General features: G+C 45.4%; 1 non-coding gene across 1 annotated transcript; it reads left to right on the top strand.

Annotated features, from left to right (window-relative positions):
* Nucleotides 1-247: 247 nt before the first annotated feature.
* Nucleotides 248-309, top strand: LOC139177824 (U7 small nuclear RNA). Its single transcript, XR_011562291.1, has one exon. It is a non-coding gene; the product is annotated as a U7 small nuclear RNA (small nuclear RNA).
* The last annotated feature ends 19,531 nt before the right edge of the window (nucleotides 310-19,840 follow it).

The following is a 19,840-nucleotide window of genomic DNA, read 5'->3' as shown; positions in this document are numbered from 1 at the left end:
CAACAGACTGGTTTCAAATTGGGAAAGGAGTACGTCAAGGCTGTATATTGTCACCCTGCTTATTTAACTTATATGCAGAGTACCTCATGTGAAATGCCAGGCTGGATGAAGCACAAGCTGGAATCAAGATTGCAAGGAGAAATACCAATAACCTCAGATATGCAAATGACAGAAAGAAAAGAACTAAAGAGCCTCTTGGTAAAAGTGAAATAGGAGAATGAAATAGTTGGCTTAAAACTCAACATTCAAGTGTTACAGCTCTTTTAGAATTTGTCTAGCAGGCTTTCCGGTTCGCACCGGAAAGCCCCTCCCACAAAAAAAACAAAAAACAAAAAAAACTCAACATTCAAAAAACTAAGACCATGGCATCCAATACCATCACTTCATGGCAAATAGATGGGGAAACAAAGGAAACAGTGACAAAATAAAGACTTTATTTTGTGGGGCTCCAAAATCACTGCAGATGGTGACTGCAGCCATGAAATTAAAAGACGCTCGGTCCTTGGAAGAAAAGCTATGACAAACCTAGGTAGTATATTAAAAAGCAGAGACATTATTTTGCCGACAAAGGCCCATCTAGTCAAAGCTATGGTTTTTCCAGTAGTCATGTATGGATGTGAGAGTTGGACCATAAAGAAGGCTGAGCACCGAAGAATTGATGCTTTTGAACTGTGGTGTTGGAAAAGACTCTTGAGAGTCCCTTAGACTGCAAGGAGATCAAATGAGTCCATCCTAAAGGAAATCAGTCCTGAATATTCATTGGAAGGACTGATGCTGAAGCTGAAACTCCAATACTTTGGATACCCTTTGCAAAGAACTTATTCACTGGAAAAGACCCTGATGCTGGGAAAGATTGAAGGCAGGAGGAGAAGGGGATGACAGAGGATGAGATGGGTGGATGGCATCACCAATGAGATGGAAATGAGCTTGCTTTAGCAGTTGGTGATGGACAGGGAAGCCTGGTATGCTGTAGTCCATGGGGTCGCAAAGAGTTGGACACAACTGAGTGACTGAACTGACTGGAGTCTGGAGCCCTGGGTTTGAAATCAAACTCTGCTACTTACTCTGTGCGGGCTTTCCCAGTGGCTCAGTGGGTAAAGAAGCTGCCTGCAGTGCAGGAGACACAGAAGACACAGGTTCAATTCCTGGGTTGGGAAGATTCCCCGGAGGAAGAAATGGAAATCCACTCCAATATTCTCGCCTGAAAAATCCCATGGACAGAGGAGCCTGGTGGGCTACAGTCCATGGGGCCACAAAGAACTGGACATGACTGAGTGATTAACCACACACTTACTGTGTGATCTTGGCTTGAACTCATACGAGCCTCAGCTTTCTCACCTGTCAAAGGGGCATGTCATACCTGCATTATAAGGGCCACCGCATGTGAACTGTGGAGCCAAACCACCTGGGTTTAAATCCTGCTTCCCCACCATTTATCAGGTATATGAACTAGAATAAGTTCCTTAATTCTCTATGGCTCAGTTTTCTTCATCAAAAAAAAATGGGAGTAGACACTACTTTAATGGGCTGTTGTAAGGTTTTAATGTGTTAATACAGGTAATACGCGGAGCACAGTCCACACAAGAAGGTGGTTTTTTTTTTAATATATATATACACACATTTTTGGTAACTGTTAGGAAATATACATAAAACCCTAGCACAGGGTAGGGGCCTCACCAATGGTAGTTTTCCCTTCCTTGGCCATCCAGTTCCCCTCCTGTGTGTGACTCAAACTGTTGCTGTGTATTTGTCCTGGATTTTTCTCTAAATATCCGGATTGGACATGGCCAGTATTAGCAGGAACCTCTGGCTTTTCCTGTGCTTCCCCTCTGCCCACACGGACAGGGGCTCCTGGAGAGAAGCCCATTAGGCTGAACCCTCCAGGAAGGAGGTCAAAGATGAGTCATTCCAAAAATGCGCTTCTTGGCCGCCTGTGGCAGTCCCACCCCCACCCCACTGGTCCTCAGTGTGGATGCCAAAGACCCAAGGCAGCCAAGGGCACTAGGGGAGACCCAGGCCTTCCCTGCAGCAGGGAACGATCCTTCCCCAAAACGAGCATTAACTGTTCATCTCCAGCTACCCTATAGGAGCAGTATTGCTTTCTCCATTTTACTGATGAGGATACAAAGGCACAGAGAGGTTAAAACACTTGGCCAAAGTTACCCAGCAAGGCCGCACATGGGTCAGATTCAAATCCAGGTCTTTCTTGATCCAAAGACTGGGAGCGTTCCACATTCTCTCCCTGCTGAACCATGTCACCATCAGTGCTGCCACTCACGGGCTCTATGAACTTGAGTAAATCCTCGCACTTCTCTGCATCTCAGTATCCACAGTCATAAACGGGCAAGCTACCTGACAAAATAGTTGTTCATTCAGCAATCACTGACTGAGGGACTTCCCTGGTGGTCCAGTACTTGGCTAAAACCCCGTGATCCCAAAGCAGAGGGCTCCGGTTCAATCCCTGGTCAGGGAACTAGATCTCACATGTCAGAACTCAGAGTTTACATGCCACAAACTAAAGATCCCACACGCCATAACTAAGACCCAGCACAGCCAAATAAATAAAATTAAAAAAAAAAAAAATCACCAACTGAGCCCAGAGCCATATTTATGGGGACGCTATTGAGGCTTCAGTTTCACAGCCCCTCCTGCACAGGCTCTTTCTAGGATCCTGAGAAGGGTCTGGTAATGTTATACACTTTTCTTAAAGAGGGTCCTCAGGCTCACAAAACCTGAGCCCAGCCCTGCTGCCATTGTGTGCCAGCAACATGCCACATTCCTTGGATGTGCGTGCATGCTAAGTCATTTGTCGTGTCTGACTCTTTGTGACCCTATGAACTATAGTCCACCAGGCTCCCCTGTCCACAGGATTCTCCAGGCGAGAATACTGGCTGGAGTGGGTTGCCATGCTCGCCTCCAGGGGATCTTCCCAACCCAGGGATCGAACCCAGGTCTCCTGTGTCTCCTGCATTGACAGGCGGGTTCTTTACCACTAGCGCCACCTGGGAAGCCCTGCCCTGGATCGGGTGGGCACAAAGGGACACCAGGGGAGCCTGTGTGTGAAGTCCCCAGCAGCGGGCCTGACCCATGGGCCCTGAGCTGAGGGTAGCGGGCATTGCTACCTGTTTGTCTGTCTCTCCCCCGTTAGAATGCTAGCTCTCTGAGGACAGCGAACCTTGTCGGTTTTGTTTGTTGATGGTGCCCCAGAGCCCAGAACAGTGCCTGGCACGTGCTCAGAACCCAGTAAACATTCCCTGACCCTTGAGATGGTGCGGTTCAACTCTCCAATTCACAGATGAGAAAACTTGTTCCAGAAGGTGTATCTTTCCCACGGTCGGGACCGGGCCCAGGGCCTCATCGCTCCTGTGAAAGGCTGTTACTTCTCGCTGCCTCTCTGGTGACTCACGCTGGGACCCGAAAGACATTTTTGGAATAAAAATCTAGGGAGCAACGCTGTGAGTAAGAAAAGCAAGGGAAGTGGCAGAGGGGGAAAGAGTAGGGTTGCCAGACTTAAAAAGAATGCAAGACACCAGTTGATTTTGAAACTTAGGAGAAACAAGTCCTATTTTAGTATAAGTCTGCCCCGAGCAACGTTTGGAGCATGTTTCTGTAACATTAAGAGTCACTGTTATATCCTGTGATAAATCATAATGGAAAAGAATATGAAAAAGAAGATACAGATGTGTATAACTGAGTCACTTTGCTGTACAGAAAAAATTAACACAACATTGTAAATCAACTATACTTTAAAAACAATTCAGATTTAAAAAACCTTTTGTAAATCTAAATAAATACAGGACTTCCCTGGTGATTAAGAATCCACCAGCCAATGCAGGGGACACAGATCTGATGCCTGGCCCGGGAAGATCCCACATGCCTCAAAGCAACCAAGCCCGAGGGCCACAAACAAGAAGAGCCACCACAGTGAGAAGTCCCAGCACCGCAGCTAGAGGGTAGCCCCCGCTCTCTGAAACTAGGGAAAGCCCACTCACAGCAACGAAGACCCAGCACAGCCAAAAATACACTGATTTTAAAAAAGAAAAAAATTTTAATAAATGCATTTGAGAACAAACAAAAAAAGTCACTATTCATCTGAAATTCAAACTTGCCTGAATGTCCTGTATTTCATTCTGGCAATGTTGCCTTCGAATTCCATGGAACTGAGTTCAAATGCCTGCTCTCTGACAGACCATCGTAGGTGAGAATCTTTACTATTCAACACTTTAATTTCCTCATCTGCACACCGTGGCCAGTCCTAATTCCTCATGGACTTACTGTGAGCATCAGAGGAAATAATGTCTCTTACTACAAGCACGTGGTGGGTAGACCCTTTCAATGCTGGCTTTCCTCTCCTGTTTTTAAGACACCATTGAGGAACTCAGTGGGGAGACTGACTTGCCAGTTGTAAGATAACATGATAACTACAGCGTGGATACTTTTCCAAGCAGCACACTTGGACAGAATACGAAGTTATGGATCCTGTCTGCAGAAGGCAAACACCTCACTTGGTATTTCTCAGCCTTATCAGACCCGATAATCCCTTTTCATAAACATTCTCAACATCTCCTTTGCCTTTCTTAAATGAAACTCAGTGATAAAAATGATCCATTTACACAGAAACGGAAAAGACTTGATATTCGACCTGCAATTTAAATGCAAAATAAAAGGAGTGCAATAAAATAACACTTCAACACGCGAGTGCTTGGGCATGTGGTAGGGAGATGTTTGCAAAGACTAAGAAGAAATAAGTTTGGATTAAGAAGCTGGGCAATATTTGAGGACTTCCCAGGAGGTAAAATGGCTAAGACCTTGTGCTTCCACTGCAGAGGGCATGGGTTTGATCCCTAGTTGGGGGACTAAGATCCCACATGCTGCACTGTGGGGCCAAAAATGAATAAATAGGCAAAATTGATTTAAAAAGAAAGTTGGACAATATTAAATATTCAGTTGAACCATGTGAAACTGCTGATAATGGAACTGCGTTTGACCTATGAAAATGGAATTTCATATGATTCAACCTAACATTTAACATTCTAAATACAAGCAAACTAAATTCAACTATTGTGTGTGTGTTTAATACATGTGTATGTGTGTGAGTGAAATTCATCAGTCATGTCCAACTCTTTGGGACCCCATGGACTATATAGTCCATGGAATTCTCCAGGCCAGAATACTGGAGTGGGTAGCCTTTCCCTTCTCCAGGGGATCTTCCCAACCCAGGGACTGCCTGGCATTGCAGGTGGATTCTTCACCAGCAGAGCCACAAGGGAAATCCAATACATGCGTATATCATACCACGAACCAACAGCTACACACATGGGCAGGTGCACATGTGCTGTTGACTCAAATACCATAAATACCATCACCATCTGGGTTGTGATTTTCCATACTGATGGTCCACTCTTCTAAAAATCACAAACAGCTCAAAACACATCATCTTCTCTTGCTTTGCCTAGTAGCTGCACTTCTGAAAAATAAAGCCTGTCTTCTTTAAATGCAAAAGCAAAACAGTGCACTCTGTTGAAGGTCTCAAAACCCTTAACCCAGTAATTCTAAGAATCCTCTTCTAAGAATTCCACTTCTAAGAATATATATAAGTAAACAATCCATTAAAACCTCTGTGCACAGAAAGCTTGGTATAGAAAGATGGAACTAATGACATATCAACAATAGGGAAATGAGCAGTAAATGATGTATACTTTCTCTGTGGTCTAGGACCTAGCCATCAGAGATGAACTGTTGGCAGCTGTTGAAGGGCATGGGTGCCTTGGGGTTTTTTTTTCCCCTTTGCTTTTCTCGTTTTCTATAATGATTTTCATTCCCATAGTAATTGGAGGAAAATCAACTTGAGGAAAAACAGAGGACCATAAAGCCCCTGGTTGGAATCCCTTCCCTTTCATTACTTTGCACAAATAGTGGATGGAGGGAAAAAAAAAAAAATCTCACATATGCACCCAAGCTACAAAATGAGACCAGTGGCCCCATCGGCTCACCAAGAAGGCTGAGCACGAGCTGAGGCCAAGCCCTCTGGTGACCCGTGGTAGTGGCCGCCAAACTGCACCTGCAATCTGGGGGCAACCACGCTGAAGATGTCTAAGGGGGAGTCGTACAGGCAAGATACAGCCCAGGCTGGGCCCTCGTTTGCACCAATCAAGTGTGAAAAGGAATCAACAAGAAGATAATCGGAGGCTATCAAGCAAAACAAACTCAAAAGACAACAATGAGCCAAGAAACAGACACTGGAAAAGACGGGGGACAGGAAATCAGATGAAGCATGCCTTTCTCAGGTGTGTTTGGGCAGATCGTCTGAAATTAACTATAAAATATGGCCACTCATCCATCATAGAGCTGGCCTCTGTGGTCCCAGTCACCATAAACAGACCAGTTCCCGTGTGGTAACTCTCTGCTTTGCTGGAGCATACTCAGGAAAAGATTATAAAATATCTCAACACAACGAATGAGGTAAAAAAACTATCACCATTTTACAAAATATTTTATATTTCACTAGCATCTATCAATCTTTAACTTTTGGTAAACATTATATCCTATTTCAGGGATTTTGAGATTTGGGGCATTTAATAAATACTACATGTCTTTTCTCAAGTTATCTTTTTATTTACAGGTTTTTTTCCATTGTCCAATTTTCAGAAGAGCTTATTCAAATTATTACCTGAATTTCTCTAAACTCCCCAGCTTACATATGTGCCAAAAATGAATGTATTTATTTATGGTAAGGGTAATTTAGATTTCAGTTGTTATGTTTTAGAGATCCAGCCTAAACACACAGCACTTTTATCCTCATTGATGCCTTTATAAATCAGCATTATAAGCTAACAACTGATATGACCCATAATCTCTTGATCAGAAGTTGCTACCTTAAAAAAAAAAAAAAAAAAGTTGCTACCTTTGTGCTGGCTTTTAGGACAATTTCCTAAATGAAGGAGGCCATTCCATACTTGACTCTTCTTCATCTGACTGACTTTATTCTGAGTTCTGAGAAAACATTCATACTGGATTCTTACTGGTTACAATTTGTACTACTTCAAATATAATCATCCAATTTCTTAAGTACAGATTCCAGCCTGTACTGAGATAAATGTTCCCTGGTTGTCCTTTGTCAACAGTCTCCTCGTTGCTACAGTTCCCTGGTTGGAGTGTCATAAGCTTACTTTAAGAAACATTTTGTGACCTGGGGACCCATCTGTCATCTGGAGATACTGTTTTCATTTTAATTACAATTTATAATCTTAAACAAACTGAAAGCCTATTACCACTAATGATTTGCTACTATGTTGCCATGTTAAGATTAATCAAAACCTACAATTACAGTAAAAAAAAAAAAAAAATTTTACAAAGGAAAACATAGCTCAAGCCATATGCAAAGTGCTTAGTTAAGTAAATGGATTGGTAAGCAGCACGGCACAGTGGTATTTGGAGGCTGATCCCTAAACCGTTTTTTTAAGTCTTTATTGAATTTTTTACAATATTGCCTCTGTTTTATGTTTTGGTTCTTTGGCAGCAAGATACAAGGGATCTTAGCTTTCCCACTGGGGATCGAACCCAACTCCCCTGCATTGGAGGGTGAAGTCTAAACCTCTGGACTGCCAGGAAGTCCCATGATCCCTAAAAGTTTTATGGACTATATATGACCTGAAGTTTTCTTCCCAACTTTCTTACTTTTTCAGAACATGTTTTTGAGGCTTAAGAAAGCACTTGTTAAACCACATTTTCTTAAACACACGTACACACGCAACTTCCAAGTAAAATCTCTGGAATGGTTCAGGAATGTTGCCCATTACAAACAGAAATTTGTTTTTAACATGAAAACTAACAGATACTTGGCTCTGTCCAGGTTTGTTTTACCCAAAACGTACTGAATGCAAATTGTATATGTAAATCTGAGATCTATTGCCAACTTTTAAAAATAGGCTTTTAAAGGGTTCTTTTAAAAAATCAAGTGTTAAAAAAGTGAGACCACTTTTGCAAAAGTTAATATATACCTATACACACAGAAAAAAATTTGTAAAAAAAAAAATTCCAAATATTAATGCCAAATAGCTCTGGGGTTTATGAGCCTGGAGGACATGGTCTTTTTTACACCTTTCTGTAGCACCTAAACTTTTATAGTGATTCTATATTGCTCTTATAATCAGGAGGAAAAAAAATCAATAATCCATTTTTTATTTTCAAAAATGATAAAGGAGGGGAAATGGCTAATGAAGGTGAGAGTTGCCCACAGGCCTGGGAGCTGGAAGGAACCAGAAGGACTAATTGGGAAACGGCACGGGCTGACCCAGACAGTCATGGCTCCTCAAACAGTCTCTGAGGAGAAGAGCCAGGCACACAAGCAACCTTGGAGTCACATGGCTCCAGAAAGAGCCAGACATGTGCCTCAGGGACCAGCGGTCCTAGGAGGAGGGCCCTGCCCTACATACAAAGATCACTTGGATCCAGTCCTTGGAGAAGAATCCAGTGTAGAAGAGCCAAAGAAAAGCATGGTGACATCAGTGAAGAACAAACCACTAGTATAATTCGCAACATCTCCTAGAAATTAGAGGGAAAAAACAATGAGACAGTGTCATTGCCCTCCACCTGAGAAAAGAACAAAGAATTTTAGAAGGCTGGTGAGGGTGTGTGGAGACTAACAGTCACTCACGGCTGGTGGGAATTATTATATGACTATGTGCTCCTGAAAAGCAACTGTACCAATCGTTGAAAGATACTCACATCCTTTTGTAATTCCCTTTCTAGAAATCTACCCTAAGACACACGTAAAATGCTTTATTGTCAGAGATAGTCATTGCAGTATGATTTATAATTTTTTAAAAAGGAAATAACCTGAATACTGTCCAACAATAGTTAGAATGGTGATTTTCAATATAACTTTCAATGGGCATTATGGAGCCATTAAAAACAAGGTTTATGGAGCCTTTATAATAAACACATAGGGGAATGTTTATGTTGCCATGTTAAATGATACAGTAGGATATAATATTGTATATAGAATACTATTTTAACTACATAAAAGTTCACATAAACCAGGAAGAAATGCTCTAAAACTTTACACAGTTCCCTGTAGATTGGTTGGGTTATGAATGGGTTTATCTTTTAAAAAATAATTTATTTTGAAATAATTTCAGGCTTACAGAAAATCTGTAAGAAAAATAAAAACTGTCATATTCCTTTTACTCAGGTTTCCGGTGTCACCATTTTTCTACACTTGCTTCACTGCCTGCATGTGTGCACACAATCTTTTTTTTTTTTTTTGGCCACACTGCACAGCTTGTGGGATCTTAGTCCCCCAACCAGGAACTGAACCCAGACTCTCGGCAGTGAAAGCGCAGAGTCCTAACCATTGGACCACCAGGGAATTCCCCACACGGTGCTTCTTCACACACATACAATATCTGCAATCCTTAGTCTTTCTCTGAACCACCCGAGTATCCTAAAAACAAGAATACTCTCCAGCACAACCTTCCCAATTGAGAAATCAACACTGGCACAGCACCGCCCTCTAACCTTTGCCCCACTCACCACTCACCCTTCACCAGCTATCCCGCTGTCTCTTTTCCTTCCTGGTCCAGGATCCAACCTAGGAATACACTTTGCCGTTAGTTGTCATGTCTCTCCATTCTCCCTCAAACTGCAACATTTCCTCTCTTTTTCCCCATCTTTCATGTCTTTCTTTGACAGCTGTTTGTTTGTTTTTTACAGAGTGTAGATCTTTCATTTTATAGGGTATCCCCAACCTGAGGCTGACTGTTGTTTCCTCTCGATGAGACTTAGGCTATGCCTTCTTGGCAGGAATAGCACAGAGACGAGGCTTTATCACCTAAGGCGGCCCGTGACCCCAACCTATTGGGCCCTGGTTCATTTTGAACACCTGCTCAGATTGGTGTCTGCCAGGTTTTTCCCTTTGTAGTTGGGAAGTATTTTCTGGAGATACATTCCAGCATCACACCCAAACTATTCTTCAAACATTCACCTGCCGGTCTCAGCACTGTTGCCAAGTCCAGCCTGAATCAACCATCACTGCTGTTGTTCGGTTGCTAAGTTGTGTCTGACTCTTTGCTGCCCCATGGACTGCAGCCTGCCAGGCTCCTCGGTTTTCCACTATCACCGTGATGGGTACCTAATGTGGACTTTTCCTATTCCCATCAGTAATTGACAATCTTTTATAATAAAGAGCTGACCTCCTATTAATTTTTTAAAATTTACTTAACTATATCCATATGGTCAGGACTTCCCTGGTGGTCCGGTAGTTAAGAAACTGCCTGCCAGTGCAGGGAACACGAGTTCGATCCCTGGGTCTGGGGAGATCCCACATGTCGTGGGGCAACTAAGCCTGTGTACCACAACTACTGACCCCCGCTCCACAAAAAGAAAAGCCACTGCAAGGAGAAGCCTGCACACGGCAACTAGAGAAAGCCCGTGTGCAGCAATGAAGACTCAGCACAGCCAAAAATATGTAAGTAGATAAATAAAAATTTTATTAAAAAAGAAGAAAGAAACCAAGAGCTGGGAGCTTGGTGTGTTCGCCACACCTAGAATTGCTTCTAGGTCCTCTACAAATTATTTAATAGGAAATTCATGCACATATGTAAGTATATGTACAAACACCTATCACTGTGTATATGTGAATAAGTTTGCATATATGTACACACACACACACACACACAGAGGCTTCCCAGCAGCTCAATGGTAAAGAATCCACCTTCGGTTCAGGAGCTGCAGGAAATGCGGGTTCGATCCCTGGGTTGGGAAGATCCCTGGAGGAGGGCATGGCAACCCACTCCAGTATTCTTGCCTGGAAAATCCCATGCACAGAGGAGCGTGGAGGGCTACGGTCCATAAGGTCACAAAGAGTTGGACATGACTGAAGCGCCTTAGCACACATACATATACACGAAATTCGTAAGTGTTAATGTGTGTATAAATATGTATATGTCAGTGAGGTTATTCCTATGCAGCCCTTTCAGGGTTCTTTCTAGACATCCCCCTTTCCATGTTTGCAAATCACCTCTCTAACTGTGAGGCACTTGACTGCGATTAGCCTCGATTTATTCATTTATTTGCTCAATGTAACCAGTCTCTCAGCCACACCAGCTGCCTTCTCCGCCCACTGCCCCTGCACGTACCCTACCTCCTCAGCCAGCGGCCACACCAACACCTCTGCGAAGCCCTCCACACACCCCACTTCTTCAAACACCAGGCATGCCTATACTTCTGAAAAATATTGGTTTTATGTATTATCAAGTCCCACCTGTTTTCTTCTTTTTAATTGATGTTTTAATGTGAACGCCACTTAAGATGTACTACCTGCTTTCCTGAGGTGGCTGAGTACCAGCATCTCCCCATGGTTATATCACTTGCATCCCCAGATGCGATTAAGTGAATGGAGCTAGAATCGTTAGAACAACGCACCCCCACAGGCTTCCTTTTCTCCGCCACCTGCACTCCCTCTGTACCTCCCCCAACCCTAGGCAGCAACTCCCAGGGATGTGGCCCTTCTAAGGGCCTCTCTGCCTCTTGAGAGGGTCCCTTGCAGGGACCCTGAGGCCTTTCATAGCTCACCCTTCCTGGGTCCTTCTCCATCAATCTGGAGGGTGATCCCCACTACCCACTCCTCTTCTTTCTCATCCTCACAGACCCAGCACTGAAGAAACCAAACCATGTCAAACCCAGAAGAGTGTGGGAGGAAGCATAAAGGACACACAGGTCTGCCTTGTCAAAAGGGGCTCCTTCCTTAGACAGCTTGAAAGTCACAGTGTTGCTTATGAATGAGCTGGAAGCTTCAGAAAGATGGCAGCAGCAAAAGCAAGACATGGAAGGTTCTGGAATCAGAATCTAAGGGCCGGGGTAGGCACGTTGGGCTACTATACACAGAATAGCCAGAGGGGTCCCTAATTCGCCGACAAGCTACCCTGCAAGCAGAAGTCACCCTCGAGGCAGGACCTGCCTCCCCCACACACACCAGGGCAGGACCACAGGGGTCCTCCAGTCCTCCAGATATACTGGGCCCCAATCCACTCTTCCTGGCCAGACTGAGCACACATGCAGCGCAAGTCCACCCTCTGTTCAGGAAGCCCTGAAGGTAGATCCGGGCCCGGCTCCCACGGGGTCTCCCAGCCACACTCAGCCAGGAAGGGAAGTCAGAGTCTTCCGAGTCTCCTGCACTGGTAGGCAGATTCTTAACCACCGCGCCACCTGGGAAGCCCCTACATGGAACATTACTCAGCCATAAAAAAGAATGAAATAATGCCATCTGCAGCAACATGGATGGACACAGAGATTATCGAAAGTGAAGTTAAGTCAGAAAGAGGAAGAAAAATACCATACGATATCACTTACATACAGGATCTAAAATATGACACAAATCAACACACCTACAAAGCAAAAAAGACTCACAGGTATAGACAGAAGACTTGTGGTTGCCAAGGGGGGAGGTGGGGTAGAGGAGGGGAAAATTGGGAACTTGGAATTAGCAGATGCCGACTAGTATACATGGAATGGATAAACAAGGTCCTATCGTATAGCACAGAGAACTATAGTCACTATCCCGGGATAAACCATAGTGGAAAAGAAAAACCATATGAAAAAGAATATATCCGTGTGCGTAACTGAGTCACTTGGTTGTACAGCAGAAATTAACACAACATTGTAGATCAACTATACTTCAGTAAAATGGAAACAAAACACTGAAGCATCAGTTTGGGTCTCAAGCCTGCCAGCTTTCTCAGGGAATCGACACCACTGGCTCTCTCTGACCTTCAGACTCAGAGGGAACGACACCCTGAGCTCTCCTGGGTTCTTAATCTCACTGACTCACCTGAAGATCTTAGGACTTGTCAGCCTCCATAATCACATAAGCCAGCTCTTTGTAATGAATCACTTCATCTGCACACACACACCCTATTGCTTCTATTTTTCTGGAAAACCCTGACTAGTACGGTGGCCCAGAGAGAGGCAGTGACTTGACTCAAGCTCCTCAGCATTGCAGAGGAAGACACAGGTGCCCAGATTTCAAGCACAGCCTCCTCCTATTCCCCCTCACCCCAATTCACAAGGACTGGGACCCTCGTTACAGAACAGCACCCCCTAGCGGCTTCAGCCAAGGTGGGTCCCGCCCAAACAGACTGGACATCCACTCAGGACACCAGGATGGAGCATGCGTGTGCAGAGTCACAAAGACCTGGGTTGAAAATCCAGCTCCTCTGCAGACTAGCTCTGCGGCCTCAGCACTTTGCCACACCTCTCCAGGCCTCGGTGAGCACCTCTGAGCACTCCCATTTTAATGGGAATCATATCACCACAAAGCTGTTGGAGAATTAAACAAGACACTGGTAGTCCAGTAACCAGCACAGGGCCTCGTCCATCAGTGGATCCCAGGGGGTGTTCTTTCTCTCCCCTACTCTGCTGTTGTTTTGTTGTTATTTAGCCACTAAGTCGTGTCTGACTCTTGTGTGACCCCGTGGACTGTAGCCTGCTAGGCTCCTCTTTTCATGGGATTTCCCAGGCAAGAATACTGGAGTAGGTTGCGATTTCCTTCTCAAGGGGATCTTTCCAACCCAGAGATCAAACCCGGGTCTCTTGCATTGCAGGCAGATTCTTTGCCACTGAGCCACAGGGGAAGCTCCTACTCTGTTAATTCTCCCTTAATCTCACCAAGTGATTGAGAACCATTGACCTGGGGCAGTGGTGAAAATCTGTTAAGTCCATTAAAGTCACCTGAAAAGGCTTTGAAACATACCAAGGTCAGGTCTGTGCTGCTCCAGCGCCTCTAGTTTTTAACCCCGTATCCCCCAAGGAGGATACTCAAGTGCAGTCAGGGTGAGAACGTCTATGCAATCACCAGAATTTCTCACCCTTCATGCTCCCAGAAAACTAAGCTGGGAGGACTCATAAGGGAGCCTGGGGCTTGGCATGGGGCCAGTCAAAGGCAGCTCCCTATCCCTTCATGGCCTGATCTCTCTGTCCTGTGACGCCAAGACGAAACTCTCCTCCTCTGCGTCCCTGGAGGGGCTGAGCCTCATAACCTGGGCGGCACTCCCAGTGGAGATATTGAACATCAAACCTGCCTGATGCCTCCCAGGTTCAGTTCCTTCATCTGCAGGGTGGGGAAGCATAAACTCACAGGAGAAAAACCCCAGCACAGTTCCCAGCTCCAGGACGACGTCTAAAGTTCAAGGCTTTCCATCACCCAGCCGCCTCCCACATCTCCAGTCTCCTGCCTTCCCATCTGCACACATGCTACCCACTTTGCCTAGAATGTGCTCCTCACTTTTGCTACCTGAAAACTCCTACTCACTTCAAAGCCCTACTCAACTGTCATCCCCCACTTGGCAGACTCCTATAAATCAGGGTTCTCAGAGACTACAAAAGCCCAATTCAAGATTCACGATGCAGAAAAGTGATGTTTTTGGCTTTCCCACCTGGTATCCAGTCATTCCTCTTCTTGCTTCCACCTTGTCTTCACTCTCCAGCGGGCTCACTCCACATGGTGACTAGGTGGCCAGCAGCATCTCCAGCCTCACAGCCCACCAGTGAGCAGCCCCAGCAGCATGGGAGTGTCCCTGACCCAGTAGTAATTCCAGGCCTAGGCCCGAGGTTGCTTTCACTGGCCTGGCTTGGATCCCATGCTTCTCTCGGAACCCAGTGGTTGGTATCAGAAATGTTCTGATGGGCCAAACAGGCTGGAGGTGGCGTGTGCTCAGCCTCGGAGCCTGAGGATGAGCTGGGCCCACCTCCAACCAAATGCAGGGAGAGCAGGAGCTGTGATTCCCAAAGGGATTCTGGAAGCAAATACCAGATGGAGGAACAGGAACTCGGGAACTTGGTAAAATCAATCTGCAGCCTCCAGCCTGCCAGGGTCAGGAGCCCTCCTCTCCACTCTGGAAGGCTCCGAGTGCCCCTACATCAGAGCAGAGCAGTCACTGCGTGGACTTGGCCTTGCAACCGTGGCTGCAGAACGGAGCTCTGTGAGGCAGAGGCAGTAGCCTAGACACATTTAAAACAACCATCAAGATGGCAAATCTCTGACAGCTGAGCAGGTTTCTCCTTGACTGGGGAATTAAGCTCCCTGGGGCCAGGCGGTCTCTATATAGAGAACACCTGTGAAAGGTGGACACTGGATGGTGGGAAGGAAGTCAGGGAGAAGAGAGAGCAAAATGGCTCCTTTGGATAAAATCAGGAATTTGGCAGCCCAGTAAGGAGCTGGTGGGAAGGCCTGAGACGGAGGGGAGGAGAGAAAGCTGGGGAACACCTTGGGAGGCAGACTGGAGGCCACGAGGCAGCCAGTGTCTCCCAGAGGCTGGAAGAAGACAGAGCATTGAGAGTTAAGGCTGGGCTGAGCGGGCCATCCCCCTTCTGACTCCTTCAGGTTTTCAGTGAAAGTGAAAGTTGCTCAGTCATATCCGACTCTTTGGGACCCCGTGGAATTCTCCAGGCCAGAATACTGGAGTGGGTAGCCTTTCCCTTCTCCAAGGGATCTTCCTGACCCAGGAATCAAACCAGGGTCTCCTGCATTGCAGGTGGATTCCTTACCAACTGAGCTAGGTTTTCAGTAATCATCTGCTAATACCCCACAGCCTGTGCTGGCGGCTGATGAATCAAGGGAAAATTCCAGATTCTTTGGTAGACTCCATACAAGGAGGAGAAAAGAAACCAGGTCTTAGAGGAGAGGTGTAGCAAAAGCAAGACTTCCGTGGAAATGTTCTAAATGCCACTGAATTACACATTTTAAAAGTTAGAATGGTAAATTTTATGTGTATTTTATCACAATCTCTTTTAAAAAATTTTTTTTAATTGGAGGAAAATTGCTTTACAATGTTGTGATGGTTTCTGCCATACAACTACACAAATCAATCATAATTGTATATCACCTCCCTGATATGATTTGAAATGAGAACAGACTCATTTGAAAACACCCTAATGTTGGGAAAGACTGAAGGTGGGAGGGGAAGGGGACGACATAGGATGAGACGGTTGGATGGTATCACCGACTCAATGGACATGAGTCTGAGTAAACCCCGGGAGTTGGTTGATGGACAGGGAGGCCTGGCCTGCTGCAGTCCATGGGGTCACAAAGAGTCAGACATGACTGAGAGACTGAACTGAACTGAATCACCTCCCTCTTGAACTCCCTCCCCTCCCCAATCCCACCCCTTAAGCTCATCACAGTCTTTTTTAAAAATGACAATGATCTACATCAGTGGTACCCAACCTTTTTGGCACCAAGGACTGGTTTCACGGGAGACAATTCTTCCACGGACCTGGAAGAGGGGGTGGTTTGGGGATGATTCAAGTGTATTCCATTTACTGTGCACTTTACTTCTATCATTATAACATCAGCTCCACCTCAGATCATCAGGCATTAGATCCCAGAAGCTGGGAGGCCCCTGACTACATGGTCGGGCGTTGGGGGATGGAACAGAGGAGAATTCAGTAGACAGAGGGAACCAAAGCTAGACACAGCATGTGGACGCAGTGTGGGGAAGGAGAGGGTGGGAGGAATTGCAAGATTAGGACTGACATATATACACCACCATGTGTTAAACAGATAGCTAGTGGGAAGCTGCTGTATAGCACAGGGAGCTCAGCTCTGTGCTCTGTGATGACCTAGAGGGGTAGGAGGGAGTAGGGGGGAGGGAGGCCCAAGAGGGAGAGGACATGTGTATACACACATATATATAGCTGATTCACTTCAATGTACAGCAGAAACTAACACAACATTGTAAAGCAATAAAATTAAAAAATAAAAAACAAGAAAAAAAAAGTGAGAGGTCCCAGAAGAGAAACCTAGACGTGGGACGGGGGCTTCAGTAAATCCACCACCACGCACACACTTGACTTGGAACCGGCTTTCTTAACCTTTAAGGAAAAGGGCGCTGTCACACGGCTCAAACACAGGCATTGTTTGGCTGTCACATGGTTCCATTACCACTGATGGTAAACCTAATACCGTATCTTATTGATTCCAAGATGCCCACCTTTCCACAACCCTGAAATTGGCATGCACCTTACAATCAGCAGTACTGCACAGCTGGCAGCATTATTTCTTTGTCAGCACCTGAAATGACAACGCTTCTTACCATCATCATCAGATCTTGGGTTCTGTGGAATCCTGTCAAGAAGGAGAACAAGAGCCACGTGGTTTGTTTTCTCTGTGGTCTGTTTCAGGGAAGGGAACTTGGACAGATCCGCATCCTCATAGAGCACAGAGACATGCTGACTGTAATACTGTGGGCATTGGTTCCATCAGCCTGCTGTCCCACCACTTCTATTTTATTAAGTCTGACCCAGGCCTGCACAGCTGGGAAAGACGTGTCTCAGAAACGGAAATGAGTTTCTCAGATGTGCGATGTTTGCAGAGGAAGTGAAACATGGTGTTTATTCCGTGAGCCCTGCATCCTGCAATTAGGAGGTGCCCGTGACCCTCGGAGGGCCACACCAGACTCAAGGCCCCTCCAGGGCTGGGACATGATGTCTTCGTGTGTGGGGGGTGGGGACAGTTAGCAATCACCTTGGAAATGCTCTGCCCTCCCTGTAAGGAAGTGCTGTCTTACCTTAAGGTCAGCAAATCCAGGCTCCTTCCCCAGGTGCCTTGGGGCTCCCTCCCTGTTAACCCTTTGCCTGCTGGTGAACACTCGGGCCCAGCCTCTCTTATTCTGGCCGCACACCTGAGACCCCACTGGGAGGAAAACAACCGGGATCTCATTAAGGCCCAGGAGACTACAGCTGAGCCCAGCCCTCGGCAGCAGGCAGCGTGGTGTGGCTTAAGTACCAGGGACATAAGTCCCCTCCCCCTTCGCTTCTCATTCCACCCCTCTAGGTTGCCACATGTTGATGTATGGCAAAAACCATCACAATATTGTAAAGTAATTATCCACTAATTGAAAAAATATATATATTTAAATATATATAAAGAATCAGAGACAGAGTAGCCTAATAAAATATCTGGGTGTCCTACAACTTGATTTTCTAAATCTGGCAACCTTAATGAGGTGAAAAAGTAAAAATGTTAGTTGTTCAGTGGTATCCTACTCTTTGGGACCCCATGGACTGTAGCCCACCAGGCTCCTCTGTCCATGAGATTCTCCAGGCAAGAATACTGGAGTGGGTAACCATTCCCTTCTCCAGGGGAATCTTCCCAATCCAAGGATCAAACCAGGTCTCCTGCATTGCAGGCAGATTCTTCACTGTCTGAGCCACCAGGAAAGTACAGGGGCAACACAAACACCATGAATCTCTGGACCCCTGTGGCCAGCACAGAGGCTCCAGGTGAGGGAGGCAGTTTTTCTCCAGCTCCTTCACACATCTGTCCCATTTGCCTTTCTGCTCTGAGCCTCAAAAGCTGCTCTTTCAAACCTGAGGATTCAGCTGTGAGCCTGGCAGGGCCTAGTTCAAGGGCACATGGGTTGGCAGAATAATGGCCCTGAAAGACAACCAGGTCCTGACCCCCAGTACCTGTGAATGTTACCTTCTGTGGCTTAAGGCAGGGGTCCACACCTCCAGATCTCATACCTGATGATCTGAGGTGCAGCAGGGAATATCATATTCCCTGATGCTGGGAAAGACTGAGGGCAAGAGGAGAAGAGGGCGACAGAGGATAGATGGTTGTGTTAGGTAGGCAGAATAGGGAAAAGGAGTCCAAAATGGCGGTGGCTAAAAGACAAGGAAGGTCCGAGGACCAGAGTGAAGACTTCAGGCAGAACAAACAGAACAAATAGCACTCCTGGCTAAGCCCAATTTGCACAGGGCAGGCCCAGGTGGAGGAAAAAACATATAAAAGGAGGAGCCAAAGCGCTTTCTGATGGACTCTCTCTCCCGCGTGCATGCGTGCTCTCTCTCTCTCTCTCTCTCTCTCCCCCTCCCCACGCACTTCTCCACTCTCTTCTCTTCGGGTCTTGGATTCTCCTCCTATCTTATAAATAAAGTAGAGCTGTAACACTGATTTGCCTAAGAGCTGTAGCACGGTTTGTCCAAGACCTGAGAGCTGTGACGCGCCGAGGGCTTTAATGTCCGTTGCTCCAAATCTTTGTTGTGATGAGACAAAGAACCGAGGAACATACACTCGTGTGACAGTTGGATGGCATCACTGACTCAACGGACATGCACTTGCACAAAGTCAAAGAGATAGTGAATGACAGGGAAACCTGGCATGCTGCAGTCCATGGGGTTGCAAAGAGTCAGACATGACTTAGCAACTGAACAACAACATATATATATAATAATATTTATATAATATAAAAATATATTTAATTGTATATTATAAATATACTTATAAAATATTATTATACTACTGATGTGATAATAATAGAAATAAAGTACATAATAAATGTAAGGTGCTTGAATCATCTCAAAACCATGCCCCCTCTCCCTGGGCCCATGGAAAAATTGTCTTCCGTGAAACTGGTCCCTGAGGCCAAAAAGGTTGGGGACCACTGGCATAAGAGACTTTGCAGATGTGATTAAGAATTTTGAGATCATCATTATCCAGCATGGACTCCAAATGCAGCCCTCATATAAGAGAGGTAGGAGGTATGACCACAAACAGAAGCAAGAAATTGGAGTGATGAGAGGAAGGAGTCACAAACCAAGGCATGCAAGAGGCTTCCCCAGGCTAGAGGCAGCAAGGAAACCCATCCTCCCCTAAAGTCTCAGAGGAAGGGAGAAACAAATTGAACCTAGCTCAGTGAGACCATTTCAGATTTCTGGGCTCCAGAACTGTGAGGAGGTTAATTTGTATTGTTGTTTTTTGTTTTTTTTTACATTTTTATTTGTTGTTGTTTTAATTTTTTTTATTATTATTATTTTTTTTACTTTACAATATTGTATTGGT

The sequence above is a fragment of the Bos indicus genome, chromosome 19, assembly GCF_029378745.1.
Source record: "Bos indicus isolate NIAB-ARS_2022 breed Sahiwal x Tharparkar chromosome 19, NIAB-ARS_B.indTharparkar_mat_pri_1.0, whole genome shotgun sequence".
NCBI classification, from domain to species: Eukaryota; Metazoa; Chordata; class Mammalia; order Artiodactyla; family Bovidae; genus Bos; species Bos indicus.
The sequence above is the reverse complement of the archived record's forward strand: the minus strand, read 5'-3'. Positions and strand labels throughout refer to the sequence as shown.